The following is a 16674-nucleotide window of genomic DNA, read 5'->3' as shown; positions in this document are numbered from 1 at the left end:
CATTACAACCACAATAATAGGCAACCAACATTACGCTTTTATTTTTACAACATTACTATGTATCTTATCTTTGTACGTCTATAAGTTGTTCACATTTAATTATTTTTCTTTCTCTTTCTATTTCAAATTTTTTCAAAGTTTTTATATGGCTTGGATTTTCCAAGTTTAGATCTTATGAACAAGAATAACTCTGGATATTTTTAAAAATTGTTTCGTAAACCATTTAGAGGTTCAATGGAGGAAGGGAGAATTCTTGGAGGATCGATATCCATTGAGGGGCAAATAAATAGTTGTTGAATTTAAACTATAAGCGGTTGAAATGCTGCAATAACCGGTATGGTTTAATATTTCGTATTTTTTAATGACATGTGACTTTAATTCGTAGTTAAAGCTACCTCCAACTAACTAAGTTGATATCATTGGCAAGTATTGTTGGTCAGAATGATTAAAAAATTCGTAATCTGCGTCAAATATTAGATACATTACCCAAATTAGACGTGAAAAACGATGCATTCAAGTTGAACTCTCTGAACTGTTTAAGATCAATCAGTCAACCCTTTGCAAAGTTTTAACATGCAACAAGACAGCAAAAGGGTTAAAGCTGCTTATCAACACCAATTCTTGAGAGTTCGTACAATGAGACAAAGGTTTGTTACAAGTACTTCTCTACAAAACGAATAATTGGACAGTTACAATTTTAAAGTATGGGAAAATATAAGGTTCGTTCTAGCATCAGTTTCAAACGGTTTGAAACCATCAGCGAATAGTGGACTAGCGCGAGTAGAGGGGATAGCACTGGTGACTGTATTATGTTCTCTCACTGACCAACTGTTTGCTGACGGTTTCTGACTAGTTTGACTGTTTGCTACAACCAAATACTATGGACTGTCCATAGTATTTGCTAGAAAAAACCTATTATAATAAAAATGTATCTACACTACTGTCATTTGATCAACGCTAACTTACGGAGCTATTACTTGGGTACCAGAAGTGCCACAGGCAACAGCGATCAACAAACTAAATCATATTTAACGGATGGCTTGTCTAAATATAACAGGTGTCATGAAAACAACACCAACTGCTGCAATGGAGTTGATCGTGGGCATCATCCCTCTATTAATCAAAGAGTTGGCGCTGATGACGATGATGCGATTGCGCTCAGCGGGTGCAAACCTTGATGTTTATATAGGACAATTGAGATGTCGTTTCTGGCTGGATGAGCTAGAGGCTCTACTCCTGCTACATTCAGGCCATGGAGGTGAACCCTACAAAACCCTACAAAACCGAAACAAGACAACATATGGAGTCAAACGTGACAAATGTGTATATATAGTCCAGATATACTCCAGATCAGTGAACCTTAGTATAAAATGGGGTATGGGTAAAAATGCCAGCGCAGATCAGACTGAACTGGCTGGTTTCTCCATAACCGCAAAGAGAACGTGGAAAGGTATAGCCGATAAAACCATAATAACCTGCACAGACAGCAAACAACCGCTACTAACCCTGTAAAGTAACCCTCTGTCAGGGACCCCAAAATGGGCTGCAATTGTAAAGCCGAAATGGGTAGTCCAGTTCTCAAAAATAAAACGAATTGTTCTTTTTTCTCTTTTACCTATTGAAAATTGAAATTTGTAATAGGTATTTTCCTAACAAGTGCAGAAAGTCATTCTTTTCCGCACACGACTGCAGTTTGCCGAACGAAGCGAAGCGGGAGTTCGGCAAGCAGTCGAGTGCATAAATGATACTTTCTGGAAGAGTTAGGAACAATATTTTTTCTAAGAGTCTTTAAAAAATTACCAAATCTTAATCAAATAATTTAATTAATATGAAAATACATATACAAATTAATTATTTGACAAGGTTGTCAAAACCAAACTTTCAATATAATTAGTTAGCATGACGACGATCTTGGTTTCCATGACGATGATTCAAAACGACTGTTATTGTCTACCGATTTGACTTTCGAATATTATGTCAAAATAATTTTATTTTGTCAGTAGTAATTGCACAAGAGCTCTGAAATTATTGAATTTTTCCCGAGTGACACTTTGACAGTTTTAATTTCACGAGCCGAAGGCGAGTGAAATTATGTCAAAGTGTCACGAGAGCAAAAATTCTATATTAATTTCAGAGGTCGAGTGCAATTTGTTGCGATTATTTCATGAATAAAACTGTTCAAAACCAAAATTTTATTGTAATTTATTTATGTAAGTACCATTAAACACACATGTTTTTCTGAAGCTATTTCCTTGTGGCATTTTTATAATTACGTATTTTTTATGGGAAATAAGCCACAATTTTACTAAAAAATGAATTATTTTATTTACTAAAATTTAAAATTAGTACAAATTTTATATTTTAGTATTACTTATTGTATATCTATGTAATATTAATATTATTTATAATTTAAACATATTAAAGTCAGAATTTGGTATTAGTTTTTTGAAGGTAGATTAAATGTAAGACCAAATACTTACGATGTCGGGATAGTATCACGAGGTTTTTTCCTGGTTTTCCCTCGTGATTTACTATGGAATCTCTAACGCAAGAATTTTACTGTCATCGTTGCATTTGGTTGTCTTTTTAAAGACAGATCACATGCTATGATTTTTTTGCGACGGATATTCTTGAGTTGGGATTGATTTCATGTAATCGAATGAACTATCTTTTAGTAAAGTCGTCCCAGGAACGCAACTCATAAATATTGGCGATATCATTTTAAAGTCTTCTACTTTAAAATGTATAATATACGTCTGAATTGCCAATATAAATGAGTCAGATTAAATAAATTATTAGAAGAATTTTTTTACTTAGCAACATATTTGTTTTATTTTAATAATATTTTGTATTTTGACAACGAAACCCGATTTGGGCTTCGAATCGTTAATAAATTCATTTTTTAGTAAAATTGTGGCTTATTTCCCATAAAAAATACGTAATTAAACACACAGTTTTTATAAATATTTGACGATTGAAAGTGATCACTTTTATAATTTTTAAAACATTAATTAATGTCACTAATGTCACTGAATGTATTTTTTCGTAGCAACGAAGGGCATCTGACGTAATATACTTAACGACGGGAGATTATCAAAAATTATCGATTTAATTCAGATTTCTGTAGCTTTCTATTGGTCAGAATCTCCTATGAATGAAATAATCGCGTTAATTTCATTGAAACAGGAACACAATAAGATATATTTGAAATAAATTAGTAAATAATATCTAAATATTAGTTTATTGCATGTATTATAATTACTTTAAGGCCATATTAACATATCTAAATTAACACGCGTGCGGAAAAGTAAAAACCGCGTGCGGAAAAGTAACACGCGTGCGGAAATGTAAAACTTTCTATACTAAAATGCATGCGCGAAAGTAGACATTTTTGCACGCTCGTAGAAAAATAATTTATCATTTGGTCTACGTATCTGCCTTTTCCACTAAAAGTGGGTCCGTGTAGTCATCTTGCCAGGGCCCCACAGCATATTATGTATTTATGAAATATATTTTTACAAAAAAAATATGTATTATTAAAAAATAATTTGCAAAGTAATCAAAATTTTAGCTTTTTAAACAACGTTTTTGCATCCAGTGATTCTATATGAATGGTACAATCGACAGTATTTGTATTACTGTCATGATCATCATCTAAGCTATTATTAGTATATTCATATTTTCATTTTTATTTTTGCTCTATAGCGACATATTTTCTATGTGGTACTTCTTGTAAGCAAAAAGTTTGGTTATCTTTTTTAGTTTCTATTTTATTAAAAAAACTTAGTACACTGACCTAATTTATTTGTATACAATTTTATAAGGAAGCAGACAGCATCACTCGATAAAACCATTAAACATGGGCCAGTTATAATTCTTCATAAATTTTCTTCCGTAAGAAAAAATAAGGGCTGGCACCCGATAAAAGTTATCAATCACATTCCGATACTTTTACCTACTCTCCTTTCGATTCAAATAAAATTAATGCCCCAAACATTTCTCTTTTCATGTCGATGTTTCTGACAGCTCTTTTGTTGCTCTTTGATATACTCTATCATTCACCGATTCAAAATAACGGTTCTATTTAGAATAAGAACTATGTTAATCTTTATCGTCGTGATGGAATAATATAAAATATTTTAACTTTGTGCGGGAGTTAATTATTAAAATAATACCAATTGCCCAGTCAAATACAATTTTAATATACTAGGGCGGTCTGATAGGTTTCAAAAGTCAAAACCATAGAAAAAAAAAGGAATGTGTGAGTACTTTGTACGCACGTAAGAAGTTATACTTCTATTATTATGATTTCAACGAAATTAATATAAAAATCCACGAGGAAAATAAAATTCCTGTAGCTGGCTGTATACCATAAATCACAAAAAATACAAGATCCTTTGTAAACGGTATATTTAAAAGACCCCAATAAGGGTTACATCACAAAACAAAACGTTTTCGGATTAATAGGCAATCCATCATCAGTGTTAAGCCAATAGCCTGTATGCGTGATGATGGATTACCTATTAATCCGAAAACGTTTTGTTTTGTGATGTAACCCTTATTGAGTTCGTTTAAATATACATTTTACAAAGGATCTTGTAGTGTTCAAAATTAATATACTTTTATTTATATTTTATTTAAATATTAAACTAATTTTAATACTTACTACTTTTCAAAACGTAGCAAAAATTAAAAAAATATAAGAATAAAACACACACAAACACATTGAAAAATGCCACAAATAATTTCTGAACAATAATTGTTGGAAAAATTTTAACTTAATACGTATTTTCTGAAATAAAAATTATATAATAATATACCTACAATCATAAAATGTATAAAAAAATAAAAATGTATAAACATTCTCAATTTCTTTGCAAAACGAAAATGCAGCAGCTGCATAATACTCTGGTTAAAGCGGAGAGTGCAGGAAGAGTCTATACCGGTTTCGGAGATCTTTTTCCCCTCATCAGTAAACCCATATCCTCTTCTCTCCGCTTTAACCATTTACCATAGCTTAGGGCCTTCCCGAATTGCAAAGAAAGAAATGTCACGGATGAACTAGGGCCATCTACCGGAAAACAAACTAAGTTATCAATCGAAGCAGCGCAGAAAACGACAATAAATATCGCCTCCGTACCACCAGATTGACAACAGGTGGAATACTTTCTTTGGTTACACCTCCTGAGACTTTTACAATTTATAAGTCATACAGGTGCCGAGAAAATTAAGATGAGAGAATTTTAAATAATTCACAACTCATCTACTCAGCATGGTAAAGCTCCAACAAGAAATATTCCTTAATACTCAAAAGAGTAAATGAATTAAAAATGTATAAAGATTCTCAATTTCTTTGCAAAACGAAAATGCAGCAGCTGCATAATACTCTGGTTAAATAAAAATCTGGAAAAAAATAAAAGTTTGTATTGGGGATTGAACCCGCGTACATTGGCGCGGTTAGATTTGAAATTCAAGCATCCTTAGATCTTGGCTACGGAGACATATGCATCTTGTTGAAAGATAGACCAACTGAACGTTTTACACTTTTGACAGTTCTGAATTTAACCAAATGTTTGATTTTTGTGGAATTGAAATATTAAAATACAACAAAACATAGAGTAAGAAAACAATACTAGATGAATATTGGTAGAAATTTTGTTGGTAGTCAAATTATGTAAATCAAAGCATTACATACTAGGTAGGTTTATTTTACAGTTTTCAAATAAGTTGGTACCTATGTAATTTTTTATTACGATACTGTAATATTTACAATTAAGTACGTACCTGTTGTTTTTAAAAACTATTTAAAAGGTCACTTCAATTATAATCTTGCTTTTTTCTCTGCTCTCACAACAATAAAAACTAATATACACAACATTTGTTCACCCATAACCGACATATTGAACAATTATTGACAGGTCATTGTAATTACCCAATCAGAGCCCGTATAACGTTTCAGCTGCGCCCAGGATCAAGACTTTTGATGAATTCGCGCACATATAAATTTACTCCCAACGCGCCTAAAGAAGTATAACTTCAAACAGTCGTATATATAGAAATTTTTACTTTTTTTAGCAGCTTTGTAAAAATAGGATTTTATAATATACAACTATAATATACATAATTTTGCCTCGATTAATATATTATACATATTTTAAACATACCTACTTATAAGATTTAATACCATGCATTTCCAAATCGAGTATAATATAAGCAATTATTATCTGCTCTCATCAAGCATCTATAGGTATACTAAAATACGTTCACTGCTTGATTAATCTCGATCTTAAAATCGTTCCTCTCTCTGCATTCCATGACTTGATGATTACTCGAATCGTTCATTCGTCCATAACCCTTCCTCGATGGTCGGATCATCGCTGATAGAGAGCCGCATTGCACCAAAGATGAAACTAGAACCGAAGATAGCTATAGTTGTTCCACTGTATCTTTGCACAAACGTCATGAGTCACTTGCAAACTTTTAAAATCAAAACATTAAGTGAAACGTACGTCGGCATTTATGTACTATCAATGTATTTTTTTTTGCTTTTTTCGTTATGCTGGACGGCAGATTAAGTAGGTGAAGAGTTAAAAAAAACGGCCATCCATATGGAAGTGTTTTAGAACCAATGCTCTTTAATATATTATTGTGTTTTCAATTTATCAATCAAAGGCAAAATGAAAATTAAATTAAAATTTTTTTAAATAACGAGGGCACATAAATTTAATACACCCTGTATATTGATCTGTAAATATTTATTAGAATTTAATTTGGATGTAAGTGGATTTCTTTTTTAATGAGCTTTCCGATGAACCATTAAAGACTTTTGTGAATAATTAAAGTGAAAAGGACGATGTATTTAGATTTAAAATGGAAAAAGATTGTTTATTACGGGAACTATAGAATCCACAGGTAGAGGTAGTTATCATTTTCTAGAAAAATGGTTTAAAAGAAAGTTTGGAATTTTAATATCTTTGTTTCAACCCGAGTAAATATTGTAGGGTTCCCCGAAAGTAATTAGGATGGTCGGAATAATCTTGAAAATGACTGTTTGTTTGTCGAATGGAAAAGAGAAATGTTTCTGATTCTTGGCAAGTTGGAAGGGGAAAAGTGGTTTGAATGTTGAGTGAGTTTGAAAAAGAAGTTATTATGTTTTTGGCATCGCTGAGGAGCAGTTCGACGTTTTCGTGGATAAGTAGTTAGCAAGTACCAGTGGTTGTTTGATAGTGGAGAATAGTGTTGAAAAGTGGAACGAGAGACAGATCAAATTGAGACGAAATACCTCTTTGATTCTGTATTATTGTGAGAAGGAGAGTAGAGAATTTTTGGAGTTTGTGTGAATCGAGTACTGGTTAAAAGAGGCTTTGGCTCGTTGGAGAATTGGTGCTGGTATGCTGATAGTTTTGAGGCTGGAGAACGGAGAGGGCTTTGATGAGTAGCCTTTAACATAGTCAACGAGGGAGAGCTGTTTTGGGTCACGAGAAGACATCAGAGTGAGTGAAGCAAAAGGTCAGTCAACTTATGTGAAAGATATTTTTATGTTCGGAAACTAAAATTTTGAGTAAAAAGAATATAAATTAAAATTCCAATATTTCTAAAAGTAAATAGGAAGTATAGCTAATCTTGCGAATACATAAATTTGTTTTGTTTAGTTTGCTTTACCAAAGTCATCGGGAGCAAACCGATAAATTGTTTTTTTTTTTAACTATAATAAATTTAAGTGGTAAAAATTTCATTTGGACATCTGTGTCCACAGGTTTTAGGTTTGATAGATTTTTAGAGTATTGATTTTGATAAATAAAAGACAATTCTATATGTTTATTTTATATTTTTGCTTTATTTCTTTTTCCTATTTTATCCCGATTAGGATCAACTAAGAGATACTGAAACCACGAGTGAAGATAAATATAACGTAAGATAATTTAGACATTTTTTAATATTATAAAAAGGCACCCTGAGATTTGTTTATTCATTTTTTATGTATGATTTGCGACAATTAAATAATTAATCAAATAAATAATAATTAATATAAAATTAATGAGAAGCAGATCATAACAATATATACAAACGACCAACCTACGCCGACTGAAAGCAGACACTTCCTCTATGTTGACGATTTCACAATATGTGCTTAAAGATATGGTTTTAAAGAAGTGAAAGAGAAACTAGAATCTGCCTTAAGCACAATGATAGCGTACTACCTGGAGAATTCGCTTAGACCCAATCCTTCTAAATCTCAAGTGCGTCCCTTCCACCTTCGTGCAAAGGAAGCCAAGCGAAAACTCGAAATTGCGTGGAATGGAATATTAGAACACACAGATCAACCTACATATCCTGGATTAACACAACAAATGCGCGCCAATGTCACTGAAAATGATAAACGTCAAAATTTTTAGTAAACAAGGTATCAAAGACATTACGTATTGTTTATCTTTGTTTAACTTGTGGTTGTTACGGAGAAGCGGCTTGATTGTGCGATACTAGTTTCTGTGAATAAAAAAGAGACCTAGCATAAAAAGTAATTCGTGAATAATTTCGGGCATGTACAAAGATCCAATGGAAGAACTATAGCTCTAACTATATGCAGACAAGTGTGCTACCGCGTTTGAGCCGTTTAGGCATCTCTATCGTTTTATTAACCTTGTACGTGGAAGGTATTAAAAAATATCTTGACAGCATCTTTGCTCATGTGATTTGTGGGTAGTTACTACCGGTTGATTAATCCTGCCGGTAATTAGAAACTGGGACATTACACACTGAGAAAAAATGATTTATGGGATGGTGGTGTGCACGAAGTCTGATATTACTGTTTAGGAGGGTTGATAGATGTGCATCAGAAAGTCATATGCTATTTTAGTATTATGTGTAAATAGGATTGAGCCACAATTATTGGTGTAATCAAAAATTACATTTTTAATTAACTAATGTTTCGAAACGTTTCGATTTTCAAGTCGGAAATCGCTCTCAAGAAAGAGAAAGTTATTCTGAAAAATTCCGGGAAGATTTTTATGGAATTTTTATGAAAAAATTTTTTTGTGCAACTTTTAGTATTAGCTTTCAGGTAGTTGATTTAGCATTAAAAAACGTGGTCCAGGAAGGGCTTACGTAGGTTGCATGGACGAAAAGGAAAAATTTCAGCTAATATTACACCCGATGAAGCTAATAATCACGTGACAATGCATATAGGAGTTTTCCTAAAATGAAATCTCATTATAGTCGCCGCGATACAAAGAAACTTTATTTGGCTTCTGACTTAAACCTTTCCATTATATACAGATTGTACAAAGACAAATATTGCTCCCAGAAAAAATTACACCGGTTTCCGTCAACATTTATAGATCAATTTTTAAGAAGTATGATCCTCAGCTGTCCTTCCACAATCCTAAAAAGGATATATGTTCTATATGCAATATTTATTATAATGCCTCAGACAAATCTTGTCAAAGCTATGACAATCAAAAATCAAGAAGCTATGACAATTAAAAAAGCAGACAAGAAGAAAGCTATTGAAGTAAAAGGAGTCAATTATAGAGCGACCACGTTTGACTTAGAACCAATTTTGACACTGCCATTTTCTGCAGATTCTCAGATTTATTACAAACGAAAACTTTCAGTTTTTAATTAAACCGTTTATGATTCATTTGATTAAAGTGGTCACTACTGTGTGTGGATGAAACCCAGGGCTCCAAAGGTGCCTCAGAGATAGGTACATGCCTTTTACAATATCTGTATAGTTTGCCAGAAACCCTTGGACGTGTAGCCAGGTGTAGCCACTTTCTCAGATACATGTGGTGGGCAAAACCGCAACCAGTTTGTTTGTGCTTCGATGCTATACCAGAGAACAATAACCACATTGTGGTTATTGTTCTCTGGCTATACGCCGTTGCAAAAATTGACAATCTTAAGACGATCGACCTAAAGTTCATGGAATCTGGCCATTATTATTTGGAAGCTAACTCAATTCATGCAACAATTAGGCATGCTCGTAAGTACAAAAAGATGTTCACGACCGAAGAATGAGCACTTTTGATTAGCATGGCAAGACACAAACCAAAACCCTACGAAGTACATACACTGAACTATTCAGATTTTTATGATCTGCAGAATCTTGCTTCCCTTATAATGCAAAATAAGAAAACCAATACGTTAAGTGATGCAATAAAATGGCTCCAGGTTAAGCGGTTCCGATTCCAAAAAACAAGGCCATTTGGTATTCAATATAAATATTCATTGACTAGTGAACATTTCTTAGATTTTGATGTCATACAAAACAAAAGACATACTAAACAAATTACATAAGTTGCAAGGACAGATGTCCAGCTAAAAGCCAAATGTCAAAAAAGACTTTTCATATCTGAGGCAAAAAAGAAAGACTTATTAGTCCATGTGGTGAGACCGCTCCCGTCTGGAAAAAATTTCTGGTCCGGTTTCTTTGTGGATTCCTATTTAAAAAGTCCCCTTTAAACAAATATGAAGGGTGCCGGGCGGAATTTTTGGGCAGAAATTGTTTAAACAATTTTTCTAAACAAATACAAAAGATCACGTTTTTTTGCTCCATAACATATATTTTTAAGTTTCGTGGGTCATTCTAAACAAGAAAGGTATCTTGTAAATTTTCTCAATTATTGATAATTTTCGAGTTACAAGCGATTCAAAATCTGAAAAATGCGGAAATACCCATTTTCGAGGCTTAAAAGCTCATATTTAAATTGGTATTTTTGAGGTTGCCATATACTTAAATTGAAGTTTAAACTTTCAGCTTCAAGATTCTGAAGAGTTATCGCGTCTAACGTTAATTTAAATCGTTGTTTTTTAATTGTTAAATATGCATGTCCATCCGATTTTTTGCCGGTGCGGCGCGTTCTATTCCAAAAATCTCTTATTTTACTCCGAAAAATATTTTTGCAGATTCTTTGGGATATTTTAAATAAAAAATGTTCTTGGCATTGTTCTCAAAAATTAATAATCTTAAAGTTATAAGCGATTTAAAAATCGATAATACGTTTTTTTGTCATTTTTCGGATTTTAAATCGCTTATAACTTTAAAACTATTGACCTTCGAGAAAAATATCAGGAAACTTATTTTATTTAGAATATCCCAAAGAATCCAGAAAAAAATTTTTTCCGAGGAAAATAGGAGATTTTTGAAATAAAGCGCCGCGCACCGGCAAGAAAAACGGATAAACATGCATATTTAACAATTAAAAAACAACGGTATAACTTAAAGTTGGACGCGATCACTCTTCAGAATCTTTAAGCTGAATGTTTAAACTTCAATTTAAGTATATGGCAACCTCAAAAATACTAACTTAAATATGAGATTTTAGGCCTCGAAAATGCGTATTTTCGCATTTTTCAGATTTTAAATCGGTTATAACTCGAAAACTATCAATTTTTGAGAAAATTTACAAGATACCTTTCTTGTTTAAAATGACCTACGAAACTTAGAAATATATGTTATGGAGCAAAAAAACGCGATCTTTTGCATTTGTTTAAAAAATTGTTTAAACAATTTTTGCCCAAAAATTTCGCCCGGCACCCTTCAGATTTGTTTAAAGGGAACATTTTTGAATAGGAATCCACTAAGAAACCGGATCAGAAATTTTTCCAGACGGGAGGGGTCTCACCACATGGACTATATTGTATTTACTAAATAAGGAGATCATACCAACAGTTTATAAAACATATTTTGAAAGTCTTCCAACATAAAAAACAAAAGATCTTGTACCTTGGCGGACCCCTGAAGATGAAGAAAGTGATTCTGAATAAAATTTATTGCTTTTGTGTTTCACTGTTGGGTACCCATTTTTTGTTTTAACAAATAAAGCATAAAATAAAGAGAACTTTAACAAACTCATTATTTTATTCATCTATGTTACACATGTTTTATGTACAAACAGTAAGAACCCTTATGCTGTATGTTGATACAAATTTTCAAAAAATACATTTTTTACCTCAATAACACATAATATTTTGAAAATTATCTACATTAAGCTAATAATGATAACCGAACTTATTACACAAACATTATGATATATCAGTATATCACCAGTATCAAACAAAAAGTAACGCAAAAACTTTAAAACGTTCTCCTCAACAATTAAGATATTTGGACATACTATATCTGCGCTTTTAACCATCGACATATACAGGCAAGATATCAACAAAAATAACCAAACACATAAAAAGAGAAAGGAATATCACCAGCTTTAGGAACGAACAACAACTTAAGCAAATATATTAAGAACAATAAGAGCCAAAAGAAAAAGCAAAGAGAATGGCAGAACCTTTGACAAATTTATATCAGAACACAAAACGGCTTTCAATACGCGCTTCACCTTCTAGATCATAATAATTCTTATAATAAACAGTTTCAATTTCTTCATATATTCAAAGTAAAGGCCTTGGGCTGTTCCTACCCCCTCCCCCCTAATGTAGCTGCCGAACTTTGACCAACGAGGTCTTCGTATCTTCTTGGTATGTGATCGGATTTTTACCATCTCAAGTCACGCCTTGGTCTATGTAAGGATAATCATCATCCTGACCTTGTCTTTTAATTTTAGTCTTTATGACTTTTTTACCCTCCGATAATTAAGGTTTACTGAAAAGTATGTATATCAACTGTTTTATTTTGTTAGTAAAATAATGACAATAAATGACCAGTATCTCGAAAATAAAATTATAGGCCGTAGTTATTATACATGTAAATAGTGGAGTCACTGAAGGTGGATATCAGCTATTACCTCCGATTTCGTTGAACCTCCATCGATTTTCATGAAAATTGGTGAGTAATTAGAGGTTACCTCAAGGAACAAAGGTGACATGATGCCAACTTGCGCTTTTACCCTGGGGGTGGATGCCACCCCTTCTCGGGGGTGAAAATTATTTTATTAAAAATAACCCCATAATTTGATAATGGGACAAATTTCAAGCAAAATTTGTTATATAAAGTTATTAAAATAAATCAAAACTTTTTGAGTTATTAAAGATCAAAAATTTTAATTTTTCTTGAGAAAAATGCATGTTTTTAACCAATTTTTCATCAATAACTCAAAAAGTGTAAGTTTTTACAAAGAAGTTATAATTATCAAAATTGAAGCTATTAAAAAATGAAATAAACCCCTTACTAAAAAAACCTTTTATTGTTAACTAAAAGTGAGTTTTATAGGTAATTGAATGTATATTTTTTCGGCGAGTAAAAAACTCTTAAGTATTCAAGCTGAAATAATGGGAAATTTATGCATTTTATAACATAAACTTATTAAGCATTTGTCAAAGTACTGAAAAATATCTATTAGATGAGCCCCCAAATATGTTGATAACGTTAAAATTTATGCTCCAAAATTTTTTCAAAATTTATCTTTTAAAAATTTTTCCAAAAAATGTTATTGTTTTTTTTTAATAACTTCGTTCATGTTTACGATATCAGGTTCATCTAAGAACTATTTGAAAGTTAATTCCAAGTGCTATTTAAGCACGTTGAACCTAATCTTTTAAACCGCTTATTTTTTTTTAAATAAAAGGTTAAATGACTCCGGTTGCATGGTTCCCACAGCAAAATTTAAGATTTAAACATTTCTATCTCGGTTATTTTTTACCCTATAGAAATAGTAAAACAGGTAAAATATTTGGCACAGGAAAAACTAAAATTTGGTTATATATAATTTTTTATGTATATTGAATATTTTTGGAGTTATTATCAAAAGAATAAGAGAATTACAATAATTTTAAAAATTATGATTTTTTTAAATTATACCTTTTTTTTCAAAAATATGCATTCTAAACCGGTCAAAATTATCGAGCACATTACTTATGCTAATATAAAGAAGTTCTTGTAAGGGTTACTATAAATTTTAATTTTTGTGGAAATGGCGTATATTTAATTTCTCACTTTTTCCTAAAAAATTCGAAACGGTTATTTCATTTTCATTATAACTTGCTTAATTTTGACGCTATTACCTTGTTCTGAAGCTCATTTGATAGGTATTCCGAAGTACTTAGGCAAATGTTTAGCAGGAATATTTTATACATTGCATTGTTTTCCCGTTATTTAAGCTTGAATACTTAGATTTGAGTACTCGTCGAAAAATATACACATTCAATTGCCAATAACTCACTTTGAACTAACATTAGTTTAGTTCTTTATGTAAGGAATTTATTTAATTTTTTTGTTATCCTTAATTTCAGTAATAATAACTTTTTTGTAAAAGCTTATAGTTTTTGATTTATACGTGAAAAACCGATTTAAACCGTGCAATTTTTTACGAAAAAATAAAATCTTTGGTCTTTAATAACTCAAAAAGTGTTGATTTATTTTAATAACTTTATATAACAAATTTTGCTTATAATTTGTTCCTCTATCGACTTATGGTATTGTTTTTAATATAATAATTTTCACCCTCGAGAAGGGGTAGCATCCACCCCCAGGGTAAAAGCGCAAGTTGGCATCATGTCACCTTTGTTCCTTGAGGTATCCTCTAATTACTCACCAATTTTCATGAAAATCGATGGAGGTTCAACGAAATCGGAGGTGAAAACCTTCAGTGACTGCACTAAAAATAAAAACAATTTCCATACATAAAAATAGAAAATCGGTAACAAAATGAAACATAAAGCCGATAAAAATTAAATACCATACCCACGAACAAATTTAAGGGTTCAGGACGAATCCTGTAAATTTTTATGCTATATGGTTTTGTGTTTGATACTGTAAATTTAATTTTATTATTTTGTGTGGGTTGGTTTCATTGATTGGTTTTAAATTTTTTGCTCATGCGGTGTGTGGTTGTTCCAGTGTGTCGTGGAAAATTAACCGCGTCAGAAAAATTACGAACAGAAGAATATTATTTTGATTATACATATATTATTAATAATATTATTAAGGGAACAATAGAATATTATTTTGATACATTTACTGAAATACTTATTATTTTTAATAAAATAAATATAAGCCTAAAATTGACTCTAACAGTTATATTAGCTCTACAGTCTCTAAATATACGTAAACAAAATTTTAAAATTATACATCAGAAGTAGAAGACTTACTTACACCGTGGCGTTTCAACGCAAGCACAGGTCCAAAGATCTTCCTTAGGATTTTTTTTCCCAAACATGTAGTTACTCCTCTTCATTTTCCTTTGTGGTCGTCCACGTTTCGCTACCATAATAGTCCATTCTTTAACGGTAAAATATTGCAAAACCTCTAAATTTTAAAGAACCTCTTGGATTGACATGAAATTTGGCATACATATAGCTAAGAAGTCAAAGAAAAAAAGTGATATTGTGCCGATATGTGCTTTTGCCTTGGGGGTGGTTTTCACCCCCTCTTGGGGGTGAAAAAATATTTGTCCAAAGAAAGTCAGGAAATGGATAAACTGGCTAATTTTAAGTAACTTTTGTTCTATAGAGTTTTTTCACTAAGTCAATACTTTTCGAGTTATTTGGCAGTGAACATGTTCATTTTTTCAACAAAATAACCACGGTTTTAGACGGTTTTTCGCAAATAACTCAAATAGTAAGTATTTTGTCGAAAAACATTCTTAACAAAAATATAGCCTGTAAAAAATTTAAAAAAAATGGTGTATATATCATGTCTCTACACCTAGTATGAGCAGAGTTATAGCTAATGAAATATAGGTTCATATTCGTCAAATTCCAAATGGAATACTTTAACGTGAAATAACCAAAAATGAAGCACATTTCGGGGAAAACTCATTACAACTTATTTAAAATGTTTAAAAAATCTTCATTTTTGTTTTATAAAAAAAATCTCTAGCATCAAAATTAAACAAGTTACGCTCAAAATAAAGTTAGTCCCTTTTGGTTTTGGTAAAAAAATTGAGAAAATCACCCCCTAATTAGTATCCTAAATGAACTTAATCGTTACGATTTCACAAGTTTCTTGACTCGTGTATATATTGTTTATATGATCTGTGAGTTTCATTGCATCAAAGTCCTTATTATTGAAAGGGCTGTAGCTAAAAGGGGTTGAACAAGTCACTGATCACGAATGTATGCAAATTTAGAAACACCAAATCTTAATCAATTTTTGTCTAACAGAAAAACAAAAAAGTACATGATATTCACAAAAACAAATCTTACTTTTTTTGTTTTTCTAGATTTTTGGTATCTCTAACAATTTTTAAGTTATTTTGAAAAAAAAGCATATTTTTCAAAATTTTAATTTTTAAAAATTTTAATTTAAAACTAATTTTTTTCAAAAATAAGCACTTTGAATCGATGAAACTTACAGATCATATAAACACAACATAAGTAAAATAATTTGTGGAGCGGTAACGATTAATTTCATCTAAGTTGCTAATTAGGGGGTGGTCTTCCCGAATTTTTTTTGCAAAAACAAAAGGGACCAACTTTATTTTGAGCGTAACTTGCTGAAATTTAATGCTAGAAACTTTTTGTAAAAACAGAAATAAATCTTTTTTTAAACACTTTAAAAAAGTTATAATGGATTTTCCCCAAAAAGTGCTTAATTTTTTGGATATTTCACGTCGAAATATTCTATTTGAAATTTGGTGAATATGAATCTATTTTTCTTTGGCTATAACTCTGGTTCTACAAGATCCAGAGACCTAACGCGTACACCATTTTTTAACTTTTTTATAGGCTATATTTTTGCTAACAACGTTTTTTTCGACAAAATACTTACCTTTTGAG

This window comes from Diabrotica virgifera, chromosome 9 (genome assembly GCF_917563875.1).
Source record: "Diabrotica virgifera virgifera chromosome 9, PGI_DIABVI_V3a".
Taxonomy (NCBI): domain Eukaryota; kingdom Metazoa; phylum Arthropoda; class Insecta; order Coleoptera; family Chrysomelidae; genus Diabrotica; species Diabrotica virgifera.
The sequence above is the reverse complement of the archived record's forward strand: the minus strand, read 5'-3'. Positions refer to the sequence as shown.